Consider the following 14145-nt stretch of genomic DNA (forward strand, 5'->3'; position numbering starts at 1 on the left):
GAAAGCTTAACAAAAAATGTAATTTTTTTTATATTTAAACAGAAAAAAAAATTTTTAATCAAAAGGAGTTTAAATACTACAAAGAAAACGAGTTTTAAGAAAAGTTTTTTTTATTGAAACCTTTAAAAATTAATTTAAAAAAAAACAACTGATTTCTTCGAAATCTTAAAATATATACGTTTTGTTTTAAATTTTCTGACATCTTCTCAAGATTTGTATTATTTTCGAACAATTTAAATTTCGAAATATATTGTGAAATAATAAGTTTTCTTATAAATTATTTAAAATACTGAAAAATGAAACAAATTATTTTTTAATCTTCTAGGTTCCTTTTTGAGTTGTTTTGAAAGCTTAAAAACTTAAAATTAATCGTTTAAAATAAAACCTAAATCACTTCAAATTTTTTGAGGCATCGTTTTAAAAGCTGTTCGTTTTCTTTAAATATTTAAAGATTCTTAAATAGTTTCGAATTTTTTATTCAAATTAATTCGAAATTTACATTTTGTTTAAAGCCTTTAGAATTATTTTTAAGTTTTAAACTATTTTCGTATCTTTTTAAAACTTTTAAATATACCATAAACTTACATCAATTTTTTGCTTTAAAATCCTGTACAGTTTTTTCGAAATCTATAAAATCATTTGGAAACTTTTGACATTTTCTCTTAAGATTAATTTTCCCATACAAAAATTATTTTATATTTCTACAGGAATCCAAAAACAAATTCATTTTTCTTTTTAACCTTTTTAATTCATAAAAATATTCTTTATTCTGAAATCTTATAATTCTGTATTTGAAAAAACGTTTTGTAATCTTTTAAAGTTTCGAATTACTTAAAAATGTTTTTAAAGATTTCGAATTCTGTTAAACTTGTTCGATTTCTTTCCTAATTTTCGAATCTTGCGTAATTGAAAAATACAAAAATTCTACTTTAACATCTATATTCTTTTTCGAAATTTTTAGGAAATTATTTTTAATGTTTTAAAAACTTTTTCAATATTCTCTTAAAATTCATTTTTTAGAATATAAAAATTGTTTAAAATTTTTCCCGGAATCTTGATAAAGTTTCTTTGATTCTCTTGAAAAATTTCAGAATTCTTAAAAAGCTTCTTTGTTTTCTAAAACCTCAAAAATCTACATTTAAAAGTTCTGTAAAATTATACAAATTGTCTTAAAATCTTCCAACTTCATTTTCGAGATGTTTCGATTTTTCAAAACTCTAAATTAATCTTTTAAAATATAACCTAAATAATTTTAAAAAATTTCAGGAATCTTAAGAAAAAGTTGTTTTATTTTCTTGAAACATCCGAAAATCCTAAAAAATCTCTGAATCTTTTATTCAATATCTTCAATAATTCACATTGTTTTCGAAATTCTTTTCAATTTAAAACTATTTTTGTGTTTTATAAACGTCTAGATATCTTTTAAACTTATTCGCTTTCTCTCTCTACAATTTCGAATTTTAAACCCTCAAAGAAGAATTTTCAATAAAACTTGATTTTCTAAGCCAAAAAGACGCATTTAAAACACAAAAGTTAAATTTTCCTCGAATGTTTCAAAACAAAAGTTATTTCAAAATAATCTGTTTTTACCAAAAATGGAATAGTTGAGTTTGTAGTTGGAAACATTGATTTTCAAAAAAAGAAGCGAATTTTCAACAAAATAGTTCTATTTTCAACCAAAGTGAAAAAGACGAATTCACAACAAAACATAAAATATCGATCAAATTTGTGAATTTTAAACTAAAACAATCAATTTTAATCAATAATGGAACAAGTACATTTTCAGTTAAGAATGCTATTTTTCAACCTTAAAGGAACGAATTTTCAACAAAATCGTTAAATCTATAACCAAATCGTAGAATTTTGAACCAAAAAAGATGAATCCTGAAACAAAAAGACTATAGTCGTGAAAGTTTTATATATTATATATAGATACTATATATAGTAGACAATTAAGCGGAAAACGAGAAAAAGGGGAAAAAGAGGAAGTTTCTTGAAAACATGGGAACAAAGAGGCATTCTTTAAAAACTGTATGACGTAGTTTTTGAACGGCCCAATGGTCTCTAAATATCAGAGCTCTTCGTCTCGTAAAAATCTCTCAATGATTTGACACTCAATAGCATCATTCCTTTGATTAAGCAGTATTTTCCGAACGAGGGTTCAAACTACAATTCTTGATAAAAAAAAGTTACCACCTATTCATAGAGAGCAAAAAGAAATTCTTTTTACGACAAAAGTATTTTTTCCGGTTTCAAGGACATCAAAGCAATTGTGCACCAGGAGCCTCCTGAGGAACTCCCTTTCCTATCCGTTTACATTGCCCACCTCTGAACCACCCACTATCCACACTCCACACGCACCTATATTATACACACATAGGTGTTAAAAAAAAGTTAAATTCGTTGCTGTCTATAAGCCTGCTGCAATACTGGTAGTAACCTGCAGTTCCCTGGAAAAAGAAAGATGGTTTAGGTAGCACCACTATGTTGGCGTTTTACTACATATTGAAGCCATAACCGCCCTACTTTTAGTAGAACTTGGAGCGCGTAAGTAGCGGAAACGCGATGAGATATCCTGCAGTTCCCTGCGCTCTTGAATGGGAGTTGGTTTAATTATCGCCGTAATACTGGTGGCGTCAAACTTTATATCACCGTACGCTGGTTAAAGGATTCTATGGGAATATCCTTCCTCCCTGCCTTCCTTCTCCTTCTTTCATTAGATTCGAGAATTAAGAAGAAGAATAACTAAATGGACCGAATTGCGATAAACAACACTTATTAAAGCCTTAGGGCTCAGAACAAAGTTTCCCGTGTCATTTTATTTTTATATTTATTTAATACTTTAAAAAAATTCTAACCAACTAAAAATTACGTTTTTTTTTTCATTATTACTTTCAGATCATCCATAAACTACGTTGCCAAATTTGGGCACTTTGTTTAGCCTTCAGGTTAAACCCGATTTTACGTTTATACTGATTTGTGTGTGTGTGTGTGTGTGCTTATAGCGAGTCAAGTTGTCAATATGCCCATATTGTCTACACTCTACGTGACCGTGTCGTAAATTATAAACTTCGATAATAAATCAACAATTGAAATAAAAAAGTGACTTTTCAAAGTAAGTGTTGAAATATTCCTAATTGAGTTTTATGTCACAGTTAATCCGAGTATTATTGAATTTTTAAACGAAGAAAGTTACATTTTTAACAAAAAAATGAAATGCAGTGAAACTCTTCTATAGCGCCGCTTTTGGGGCTGACGGTGGGTGTGAACTAACTCATTACAGCCCGCTCTGCTTTTGTTTGTTCATGCTTGAGTGCTAGCCTGAGTGACAACTACAGACCCCGCTCAAGCCGCGCAGTATCTTTACACCTACCTGCAGCGCGGCGTCAATCCTCGGAAGGGCTATAGAAAGAAGGGCTATTGAAGGGTTACACTATAGTTAAACTTTTACTTTAAAAAAATCTGAAGTTAATACGAAGTTAATAACAAATAATTGTTAAGACAAAATGACGAACTTTCTATACAAATAAGTTGAATTATCAAATCAAAAATATCTTTACAACAACTTTAGGACATCTTATTTCCATGTCGTAAAGACACCGTAACGACATGGACATAGAATGTCGTAAGGTTATCGTAAAGACGTCGTAAGGATGTCGTAAAAACTTCGATAAATTTGGTGCCTACTGGGATTAAATTCTAATAGAAAAATTAATTTTTACGAAAAAAGACAAATTTTCAACAAAATACAAGAACCCTCAACCCAAAGATGAATTTTAAACTAAACTAGATTGATTTTCAACGAAAAAACAAAATTTTAACAAAATATTTCAATTTTAACAAAAAGTTTAATTTTTACTTAAAACATAACCATTTTCGATCAAAAATCGAATAGGTAAATTTTCAAGTACCAAATTAATTTTTCAACAAAAAAAAAGGAATTTTCAACAAAAAAGTTTAATTTATAATCAAAGAGATCAATTTTTAACTAAAATTTAAATCGGCAATCAAAAAATGAATTTTTAAGAAAGTAGTTCAACTTTATAACATATTTGTTCGATTTTTAACCGAAAAGATTAATTTGCTACCGAAAAAACCATTTTTTAATCAAATTCAAGAATTCTCAACGAAATAGTTGAATTTTCAACTAAAAAAAATACATTTTTAAACGAAAAGAATAATTCACTACCAAGAAGACGAATTTTCTAAAAAATTCAAGCATTTTGAACAAAAAATTTGATTTTTCAACTAAAAAAGATGAATTAAAAAAATGATTAAGGGGTAACATCGCTCTAGGATTTTGGAAATATCGATTTTTTTTGGCTTAAACAATACTTTAGGATCATAAAAACAATATCCAGATGGGCTTATACATGGTGCAGGCATCGCAGATTAAAGTTTAAAAAAATTTCAAGGATTTGAGTGCTCGTAAAACTTGAAATGCGCGTTTTTCTCGAAACAACTTTTTTCAAACTGGTAGGACGTATCACTTAAATACCGTTGCCTGGATCGATTTTAAAATTTGACAGTAACTTCACATTCTTTATCGAAGTAAATACTCGTTTTTTGATATAATGCAAACTATTTTTTTATAAACAATTTACTGTTAATTTTGTGCAAAAAATGACTTATTACTTCAAAAGTGCACTATTTTTACAAATTTTGATTATAATTATTATATTATTATAATTATAGTTATTATAATAATTATAATTTTTTCAGGTCTTATAATTTACGAGAAAACCGTCTTCCCTGAAGATGTTTTAAAAAAGACGATTTTGAAAACGGGCTATGTCGCCGCCATTTTGTATCAAAGTTAAAATAAATTTTTTTTCTTACTACATTATGTTTAGGTAAACCCTCTAAAATAAAGTCCTATTGCTTTTTTTAAATGTCCAATCGTCCAAGTTAGGCTTTTTTCTGCCGCTAGAGTGGTGTAACACCTTCTAATTTACTACCAAAAAATCGAGTTTTTAATAAAATTAAAAAATTCTGATCCTAAAAGTTGAATTTTCTACTTAAAAAGAAGGATTTTTAAACAAAAATAATAATTTACTATAAAAATCCGAGCTTTTAATCAAATTTAAGAGTTCTCAACCAAGAAGTTGAAGTTTTAACTAAAAAAGAATAATTTCCAAACAAAAAGATTAATTTTCTACCAAAAACATTCATCATCTGAAAATGTATTGAAAACGCTACCGCATATTTACTTTTAGAAAAAAATTTCTAAATTCTAAAGGGCTAATAATTAATATGCGTATGACGTTATTTTTGGAGATCCTCTAGGGAGAGTTGAGACACGTTTCCCCCTCCAATAGTCGCCGCTCTACCGGAACTTTGATATTTTCATGGAGCACGAAAAGTTTGAACAGTTTCATTTTTTATTAATTCTTTTGCTTATGAAAATTTTGAAGTATATGTGTTTCAAAGTGAATATTATTTGACCCTAACCTTAATAACTAACCTTCCTAATAATTAATAATGGTCTTGTTTGAGTAATGCCTCTATTCTGTATTAAATCCTCTTGAAAATAAAATTGTGGTTTGAAAATAGCGCCAACTCATGCCAATCAAAACTCATGAAAGTTTAACTAGTTTCAGTACAGCAGTACCCCGCTCCCTTAAAGTGGTAATGTAGTTGATGGATGATCCCTTACATACTTGAAACCGCGCTTAAAATACAATACTTTTCAGCTTAAGACCATGGGATATGTTAAGATCTGATGCGTTAGGTTTAGTGTTGCCGCCGAGCGAGAAATCCCGAGGAACGAGACGAGACGGGATGAGACATACCTGCTTTTCTCGGTATTTCTTGTCTCGTTTTGCCTCGTCTCATTCTTCCTCGTCTCGTGGTGTCCTTTCTCGTTTCTCGCCTCGGTTTTTCCGAGGAATGCGACAGATGTGCGCTAGCAGAGAGAACAGCTCGCGGAAGCATTCGGAGCATTCTTTTGCCACCCTGACGCGCTAATGCTAATTAGCGTTCTGGCATGTTTTGACTTTTTCAAAGATTAAAATTCCCTCTATTAGTATGCTATATTTTTAATATATTCTGCAAATTATAACAGAATATATGAAACAAAAAGTTGAAAAGATATGCATAGTTTTAAGTTCTTTGGAGTTTAATGAATTGAACACTAATTTAATATTTTATATTTTAAATTAGAATTTAAAAATGTTTTAGCGTCTAATTTTAATGTATAATAAGTACTAAGTAACAAATAAGTCACTAATAATAGTCACATAAACTCATATGATGATAACACAATGGGTTTTATAATTCACCCCTACGAAATTCATGTATGTATATATAATATATATTTATGTATGAAGATAAAATATTTTATAAATCGGAAGCCCCTTAGCTCAGGACGAAAGACCTTTCGTTATAGACCATTTTGTTCCAGAGACGTTGAAGCAAGAGAAATTTTTTTAAATACACCAGCAGATTATTTGAATTATATGTTTTCGGATTACTTGTTTTATCCCTATAAATTTCATATAAAAAACGATATATTTTTATTTGTAAAAACATTTGGACAATTGTAAAAAAATGAAATTCTTTGTGAAACTTTTAGAGATATTTACAAAACCCGATCAATGCTTTGAAATATTTGTGAAATCTTTTAGAAATCTGTTGTAATAATTTAAAAACATAAAAATATTTCAAATTTTTGTGTAATCCTTCAAATAGATTGAAATCGATGCATTTCTTGAAATCTTTTAAAGCGTGTAAAGTCTACATTAGATCTTGAAATGTATGTGAAACCTTTTTTAATCTTTTAGAATTGTAGTAAAATTGAATTCTTTGTAAAATTTTTTGATATATTTAAAAAGCCTTATCAAATGTTTGAACTGTTTGTGAATTTCTTGAAATCTTATAAAGCGTGTAAAGTCTACACGGAGAAAAAAAAATCGCACAATGATATCGCAAAACTTTCGTATGGAAATAAAGCGCAATATGGTAACGTACAAGCAGGTTCCGGAGCCTTTTAGGATATTATAATGCAATAAATATCGATTGGCCACTACTAGAGCCCTCGTATATATAATATAATAAAATAATAATATAATGTAAAATCTTGCAATGTACAATATCACGATTTTACGCTATTATAATGTAATAATTACGATATATAGCGCAGGAATTACGGTATATAATGCAATTCTTGCGATATCGTTTTCTCCGTGTATGTTATCTTTAAATATGTGTGAAATCTTTTGTAAACTTTTAAAATCTTAGCAAAATTAAATTCTGTGAAATTATTAGAAATATTTAAAAAGCCTGACCAATTCTTTGAAATATTTGTGAAATATTTTAGAAATCTGTTGTAATAATTTAAAAACATGAAAATATTTCAAATCTTTGTGCAATCCTTTAAATGTATTAAAATCTGTGCATTTCCTGAAATCTTTTAAAGCGTTTAAACTCTATGTTAGATCTTGAAATTGATGTGAAACCTTTTTTAATCTTTTAAAATTGTAGCAAAACTGAATTCTTTGTAAAATTTTTAGATATATTTAAAAATCCTAATCAATTCTTTGAAATCTTTGCGAATTTCTTGAAATCTCTTAAAGTGTGTAAAGTCAATGTTATATCTTTAAATTTGTGTGAAATCTTTTGCAATCTTTTGAAATCTTAGCAGAATTAAATTCTGTGAAATTATTAGAAATATTTAAACAGCCTGATCAATTTTTTGAAATATTTGTGAAATATTTTAGTAATCTGTTGTAATAATTTTAAAACATGAAAATATCTTAAATATTTGTGCAGTCCTATAAATAGAATAAAATCACTGTGAATTTCTTTAAATCCTTTAAAGCGTGTAAATTCTACGATAGAGCTTGAAATGTATGTGAAATCATTTTAATATATTAAAATTATAGCGAAATTCAATTTTTTGTGTAACTTTTAGAGATATTTACAAAACCCGATCAATTATTTGAAAAAGTTGGGGTCTCATTATGGTGACCAATAAACAAAAATAACATTCACGATTTTTCCAAAATTTTGCGATTAAACTTTTTTTATTTTATTCCGACTTAGCTATATACTATCAGATATGAACGTTATAAGGGTCCCCAGAGGAAAGTTGTCAGTGATAATTAGTTTCCGAATAAAAAATTTTTTTATACACATGAATATACAAATATACATATATGAATATACAAATAAAGATACAAGAGTTTCTCAGGAGTTAATTATAAAATCGACTGTTAGTTACCCACTTACGACTTTCGACTGTGTAAGTTGTTACGCACATTCGAATTTATAATTGTCCCGACAAATACATTTGAAATTGTACTTCGAAAAATACAAAATTAAATTAGTGTTGAATTCTTCAAACTCTACATGACTTTAAAATATGCCTATATTTTTACTTTTTAATTTCATATATTCTATTCTTATAATTGGCAGAATAAATGTTTCATTGGAAAAAATGATATACTAGTACAGTAAAGTTAAATCTGTGAAATGATCCCAAAATAGTCGTGTTTGATATCAAATTAATCAGCAATGGACAAAAAAATATAATTTGTAAGCATATTTAGACTTTAACTATTCATTAAAGAATGCTAATTAGTATTAACGCGACAGACTGGCAAAAGAATGATCTTGCGAGCTGCCCGCTCCACCAGCGCACATCTGTTCCGTTCCTCGGAAAAACCGAGGCGACACCGAGTAAGGACGAGACGGGACGAGGAAGAAATTGACGAGACAAACCGAGGAATGGGCTCAAGAAAACGAGACGGAACCGAGGAATGATCGAGACGAAAGCTGCTGCTTCATTAGATCCTTCAAAGTAGCGAATTACTCTTTTAAGGTGGGTATACACATCATCGAAACCCTTTAAAGACATCAATGCATTGTGAACACTATTTTGAATCAGTTCAGTTACACAACGAAGCCCATTTTCAAATTTTTTTGTTGAAAAAAGCTGACGTCTGGATGTTAAATGCATTAAGAACAATTGCAATGAACTTATTTTTTAAATCCCATTCATTAATAATACGTTTTAGAGCTGAAACTAAACTGGTTTCTGATGGATTATCTTTAATCCTTTAACGAGTAAGAGACCAAATCTCCAAGTTTCAATCCGTATTTATATAATACAGCTTTACTAATATATATGGCTCATTTTTACTCGACAGCCAACCATCTATGGAAAGCGTTGCTGTTTCGCATTTAGAAATATCATCTCTAATTCGCTGTTCCATTATAGAATTTTTTAATTTTAATCGCTTTAACATGGCACTGTAATCTGGAATTACGTAATCAAGAGCAACTGCACTGAGAAAATCACGTAGACCATCACTGGAAACGATTGATATCGATAATTGTTCTTTTTTAATAATAGAGCTTAATGCCTTCGATATATCTTTCTGTCGAACCACTCCACATTTTTGTTTTAAAACACTGATCCGTTGCTTTTTCGGATCTAGGGCCAACTCACAAGGTGCATATTTTTCTTGTTCATATTCGCTGACTAAATGATCTTGATCAATAATCTCTTTCTCATTTGACCTAAAAAGGAAATGAAATGAGATGTTCCCAATAAGTTAGTTTTAAATTGAAATATGGTGATATAAATAAATCAATGAATAAGCAAAATTAATATATTTACCAATAAATCAATTAATAACTAATACATTTTTATGAATTGTATATTTGAAGAAGAGAGGGAAACATATTTTGGAAATGCTACATTTCAGTCCATTTTTTTACTTTATTATAAATTAAAAAATTGGTTTTAAAAATATTTAAAATTATAGAAGTTAATAACTCAGATAAACGAAAACTTTGTTGTGTTGTTCTACCACCACATTTCACATTTTAAATACATAATTAAATTTATAGAATTATTACATCGGATTCACTTTTATTTGTATACATGCAAGCCGACAAAGGACTTCTAATTTATTGTATTATTATGATAATATTTGATCCAAGGAAATAAAAATTCAATTTTTACAACGGAAATAATTAAGATAAAAATATTTTATTATGAAAATGAACTTGGAAAAGTTTACAATTTCACATACCTTTTTCCTCTAGGCTTAAGTAAATTCACGTGTCGAAGGTGCTTATTTCAAATCGATGTTGAATGGTTGCACGAAAGTTCTTTTTTGCATATTTTACATTGTGCAAACAGACCATTTGGCCGTTTGCACACAAATTCCCAAACCCAACTTGGTTTTTTACGTTCGGGGCGTTCTGACATTTTTGTTTATTTCGTTCGATTTCCAAATAAGGGTTATGAAACTATTGCGCGTTTACTTTTCATTTTATTTTTTTTTGCATTTGTAACTTGATGTAGAATGAGACATATTTAAAATTTATAAAAATGCCTCCAGTACCCGGGTACCCGGTCACTTAAGATTTCGATTATTACCCGGGTCCCCGAGTATCCGTGTAAATATACAAATACCCGTCATGAAGTCCTAGCCGTATATATTACATGCGGAAAATGACTATGTGTGTGCGTGGTGAACATTTATCTAAACAGGCCTCGCTTATCAACCTCGCGGGATTCATCACAGATAAGGAAAAAATATAATGACTCAGGTTTTGTTTATTCCTGGAAATAGCTGTCTACGTATGTATAAGAGTCGCGTCAATTCCAAGAATCGAAATGAGATTCTGATCTCAAATTTACCGACTGCACTGACATAACTTGAGTCGATACTATAATAATAATTACCACATTTATGACGATATTGAATTAATGAAGTTTCCGAAGTTCCATCATATTTTTCATCCTAATCAAATTTTAATCATTCAAATTTGAATAAATAAAAAAGATAATAATAAAGATTCTTATAAATTTTAGGAAGGAATAAACAACTTTGCGGAAGTTAAATTATTTGCCCCAAAATAAATAAAAATCTTGCAAAGAGGAATGATTTTTTAAACACATTTTTTGCCAATTTTTCACCTCTCCTCTCTCTCATGTAACAAGTCGTAACAAAATGTTTTGGATCGCACGAAAAGTTGCCTATTCTTCGTAGAACCTATCGATTTCTATCCATGCCTTATTAAATGAAATTCAGCCACTTACTACCACAAATACCTGAATTTGTAATAATTTTCCACAATTTTGCAATTTGGGTCAAAATTGACCTATTCAAAGAAAAAAAATGAATCTTATCACTTTAAATTATGCAAATTAAAAATGAAAGAATAACGAAGAATAAAGTAACTCTTAAAAATTGAACTAAACATTAAAAAAAAATCTTTCAAAACTACATCATTTAGAATATAAATATATTCCAAACTGAAGAATTTATAACTTTAAATCTTCAAAATTGTACAAATTTTAATTCTAAACCATTAACATTCAAGAGATTTTAATTTCGAAAAAAAACTTTTAAAATTTTGATCTTCAAAATCATCCAACTTTAGAAATTGTTATGTATACATGTTGATAAATAAAGAATTTTCCATTTTAAATCCTAAAAATTACCCTATTCAAACAAAGTATTTAAAATTACATCCTTTTAAATTATACACATTGAAAATGAAAGATTCTTTAACTGAAAATCTTGAAAATTTTCTATTTCAAAATATAAGTTTTTTTAAACAAGTATTATGTTTAAAATTGGAGATAAGTCAGCATCAATATTGATTACAATCTGAGTTCAGCCAACAATAAAATTTTCATTTAAACGAAAATTATAACGAAAAAAGTTAATTATTTATGAACATTTTCACCTTAAATTACAAATGGTCAATCTAAATAAAATATTAGGAAGAACATTTTAATTAAATATTTAAAACACTTCAGGCTTTCTCTACTTTAGAGCTTCTTTTCGGAAATATTCGGTTATATTGCATAAAATTTGGATCAAAACAATATTATAATGAAAAAATTTTTTTTGAGGACTATTTTTGTTTATCTAAGAAACAGATTTAATACATAAATGAATTACTCAGGCATTTATCGAAAGAAAAATTCTTTTTTTTTCGGCGTCAGCTTTTAAATTAGGAACCTCATGATAATTTTAGCAAAAGTAATAATTTATTGATAAACTTTATGATTATTCTAAATTAACATAATAAACAAATACATTATTCTGGCAATTGTCGACGTAAAAATGGAATTTTTAACCTTATTAAAAGAATGAAAGTAATAAGAAACTAACACAAATGCCCGAATAATGCATTTGTTGATTAAATGTTTTGAAATAATTATTAAATTTATTTACTAATAATTAATGTTGCTGAAATTATCACAAAATTCCTAATTTAAAGAAGTGACATCGGAAAAAGCAAACTTTTCCGTCTAAAAATGCCCTACTAATGCATTTTTTAATTGAATTTGCTTGAAAATCATGAAGTTGAGTAAATAATTAGGAATTTTGTTGAAATTATCATAAAGTTCTCAATTAAAAGAACTGACGTCGAAAAAAGGAGTGTTTTCGTCCACAGATACACGATTAATGCATTTGTTAAAATAACATGAAGCATCTTATTTTAAATGCTGCCAAAATTATTATAAAGTTACCTATTAAAATGACTGAAATTGAGAAAAAGAACTAATTTTCACGTCTAAAAACTCCCGCATAATGCAATTGTTCATTAAAATTGTTCCATAAAGACATACAATTTATTTAAACAAATATGAATCTTGCTAAAATTATGATGTTTTTAGCTTAAAAAATTGACACCGATAAAAACTAATTTTTCAGTCTGCTTAATGCGTTTGTTTATTAAATTTGCTTATAATAATAACAAGAATAATCCGAACAGAAATTTTGCTTATTATAATATTGTTCCCATTTGAATACCTTGCAATATAATATAAAAATGTAAAGTGATTGAAAATTATAGAAAACAAATTTTTAACAAATATTTTGTTCATAACCATTTTTTGTTGTTGATTGTATCATGATGGAATATCTTTATGTTATGTAAATTCATGAAACCTAGGTCATTACAATTAATTTTCTATTATTATTGATGAGCATTCGGGAACGTCAAATAGAAAAAATGGCCTTTTTTCTCGTAATATTTTTTTGTTTATAATAAATTGAAAAATTAAGTCAAAAATCAGACTCAGCAGTTTTCTTTCAAATTTTATCAGTTTTTTTTAATTTCCTTCATCTCAATCGGTCAATATTTGTGGGCTGCTCGTTATTTCGAAACAAAAAAGTAATTTTTTTTCCACTGTGCAACGGCCATAAAGGCCCTTTTCTATTTTTTGAAACAGAAAATACATAATAAGGGACGCGCACATATTTAAAAAAATAGTGCTTGAAATTACGTAATTTTAAACTATAACTATTTTCAATTTAAGAATTTTCATATGAGAATCTTCAAAATCTAATTATTCAAAAAAATGTTCAAAATTAATCACCTTTAAATTTAAAATATGAATCTTGAATATTCAATAACTTTCAATTTTACATTTTGAAAATTTAAGAATATAATTTTCAATTGTGAAACTTTAAAATAATTGAAGATGTCTAAATTGTAAATCTTCAGAATTGAATAATTCAACAAAGGAAATATTCAAAATTATATCAAATTAAATGATACGCATTAATTAGTGAAGAACCTTTAATTGAAAATCTTCAAGATAGATAGTATTATAAGTAAATGTAATCAAACCAGATTACACAATTTTTTCAAATCGTGTATCAGATCTCTTAACATTCAATTGTTGCAACAAATTAATAGGATTGAAACTCGTTTCTGGAGGTTTACATATTATTACATCCTGCTTAACTTGTCTACAAATCTAGAAAAGTAGAACAACAAATCTAAGTTTGTGTTTAGTAAATATTTCAAAGTCCGAAGAACAAAAAAAATGTTGCATATAATTTTGGGGATAGTAATAATTTCAAAAATTGTAAAAAAACTGTCTTATATCTACTTTCCTGCAAATTGATGGAAGTATCAAAAGAGCAATTATTGACAAAAAAAAAGAAAGAAAAAGCGAAGACAAAACAAATAATTTTATAATAATCCGATTATTGACTTTCACTTTCCGATAATTTAGAACCTGTGCGAAGGCTTAAAAAAAATGGAAGATCGTTACGTGAGTCAAATCAGCTTAATATCAAATCTGATTAGGGATCGTCCATATATTACGTAACACTTTCTTCTTTTGTTTATATCGTTGTGTCTTTCTCAACTTCACATCAA

This window comes from Belonocnema kinseyi, chromosome 2 (assembly GCF_010883055.1).
Source record: "Belonocnema kinseyi isolate 2016_QV_RU_SX_M_011 chromosome 2, B_treatae_v1, whole genome shotgun sequence".
NCBI lineage: Eukaryota > Metazoa > Arthropoda > Insecta > Hymenoptera > Cynipidae > Belonocnema > Belonocnema kinseyi.